The sequence below is a fragment of the Micromys minutus genome, assembly GCF_963924665.1.
Source record: "Micromys minutus genome assembly, chromosome: X".
NCBI classification, from domain to species: Eukaryota; Metazoa; Chordata; class Mammalia; order Rodentia; family Muridae; genus Micromys; species Micromys minutus.
Window position 1 is genome coordinate 2,675,736 of NC_137970.1, and position 2,466 is coordinate 2,678,201.

At 41.7% G+C, this 2,466-nt stretch overlaps 1 pseudogene across 1 annotated transcript; it reads right to left on the reverse strand.

The window, feature by feature from the left end:
* Positions 1-384: 384 nt before the first annotated feature.
* LOC308415823 (ATP synthase subunit d, mitochondrial-like) lies at positions 385-887 on the reverse strand (annotated as a pseudogene). Its single transcript has one exon. The product of its transcript is annotated as an ATP synthase subunit d, mitochondrial-like (transcript).
* Between the last annotated feature and the right edge of the window lie 1,579 nt (positions 888-2,466).

Below are 2,466 nucleotides of genomic sequence, written 5' to 3' on the forward strand. Positions count from 1 at the left end.
CTATCATGGGCTGGGGATTGAATCTGACATCATCAGCATACTAAATACTAACCCTGAGTTATGCCACCGAGCTACACCCCCAGGCCTCATTATTTCTTTTTGTGAGTACTCTGACTGATATATTATTTAGAAGTGTGTTTTAGTTTCTTCTATTTGGATTTTCCAGGAATGATTATAGTTGATGCGTATAATCTCATTTCTTTGTGGTCAAAGAATATACTGTTTGACTTGAATACTTCAATAATTGCTTTGTCTTAAAATAGAAATGTATTCTCTCATAGTCCTGGATGACAAAAATCCAAGGTTACTGACATTGGACTAATATCAAAGTGTTGGCAGGAATCACTCCTTATATTTTTCACTATATAAACATTTTATTTCATGTCAGCCGGGGTTCCTTCCTGGGCTGCTGCTTCCTAGGTTCTCCCTGGGCTGGTGGAGCCAGTACAGGTACTTCTTCTTGTCTAGCTTGGTTTCTGGGAAGATCTCATTCAAGTCATCAATGGTCATCTGGTCAAAGGGAATTTTGTTCCTCACTTTCTCCAGCTGATTCTTGTACTCCTGGATCCTGGCCTGGGATCCAGACATGAACTCAGCACAGTTCTTCACATCCTCCGTTTCCTTGTTGTCCACCAGGGCTGCGTGTTTATCCTCAGGCACAGGAATCTTCAGGGAATTATATTTCTTTTGAAAATCATCCACCAAGCCAGCCTTGGCCACATCAGTCAATCGCTGGTGGCTTCTCAGGCAGACTAGCCAACCTGGTATGTAGGGTCTCATTCCAGGACTTTAGGGCATCTCCAATTAATTGTCTTCTTGTCTGGGGGTATGATCTCCACAAAAGATATCCAATCAATGGTTTTTAGAGAAAGTTTATGCCTAGCCATCTTGGGATACTTCACTAACCCTCAGGAGAGCACTGTCCTGGAATCACTCCTTAAATCAGCTTTTGGTGACTGTTGGGATCCTTTGGATTGTGTCTTCTGAAATCAATTAGAGATGGGCATGGTGCTTCGTGCCTGTAATAGCAACACTTGGGAGGCTGAAGGAGGATTGTGAGTTTGAAGTAGTGAGCTCCAGATCAGTCTAATCTATGAGACATTGTCTCAAACGTATTGATTTGAGCCAGATGTGGTGGCTCTCACCTTTAGTCTCAGCACTTGAGAGGCAGAAGCAGACAGATCTCTAAGAGTTTGAGGCCAGTACAGTTTACATAGCGAGTTCTAGGCCAATGCTACATAGTGAGACTGTTTTAAAACAAAGCAAACCAAAAGAATTTAAAAATTGTTTGCTGGCCTAGAAAATGGTCTATTCTTGCCTAGGCAATTTTCTGGGTTTTAAAAATATACATATTAGTTTTTAAAAATGGTTTTGGGATTGACCCTGGGGCTTGTGCATGTGCTGGAATAGAGCCCAGGGCCTTACTGAATGCTGAGCAAATGCTCTATTGAGTCTTGGTCTATTTTAAATGTTTCCTGTTCACTTGAAAATGTGTATTTTGGGTGTGGTTGGTTGATCAATGTATATTAAATCTACCTACATGAGTTTTTATTAAAATCTTCTACATTTCTAATGTTTTTCTGTATTATTTATACAGACTGTATTTGTGCGAGTGTCAGTTTCTCTTTGGAATTCTATCATCTGTCATTTGATGTTCTTAAAATGTTAAACTTTATTGTCATGTAGGATGTATGTAAGGATGAGAGAGAGAGAAAGAGAGAGAGAGAGAGAGAGAGAGAGAGAGAGAGAGACTAAGAGAACACACCACACTGAATATGTGTGGGTCAAAGAACAACTTTGTGGAGTCAGTTTATTTTTTCACCTTTACTTGAGTTCTAGGAGTCAAAATTGGGTCATCAGGCTTCTGTGGCATTTTTACTTGCTGAGCCATTTCACTGGCCCTGTTTAATATATTATTTTTAAATTTTATTTAATCTTCTTTTACAATCCAGATTTTATTCCCTCTCAGTCTATCCTCTGACTGTTCCACATCCCATACCTCCCCCCACCCTCGTCTCCACGAGGATGTTCCCACCCCTCAACCCATCAGACCTCCCCACTCCCTGGGGCCTCCAGTCTCTTGAGGGTTAGGTGCATCTTCTCTGACTGAGTCCTCTGCTGTATATGTGTTGGGGGCCTCATATCAGCTGGTGCATGCTTTCTGCTTAGTGATCCAGTGTCTGAGAGATCTCGGGGTTCCAGGTTAGTTGAGACTGCTGGTCTTCCTACAGGATCACCCTCCTCCTTAGCTTCTTCCAGATTTTCCCTAATCCAACCACAGGGTCAGCAGCTTCTGTTCACTGATTGCAAATATCTGTATCTGACTCTTTCAGCTGCTTGTTGGGTCTTTCATGATAGGCCTTTTGTGAGCACAACATATAGCCTCACTAATAGTGTCAGGCCTTGGGGCCTCATCTTGAACTGGATCCCAATTTCCTTTTTCTCGGGCTTTTCTCCATTTTTTTT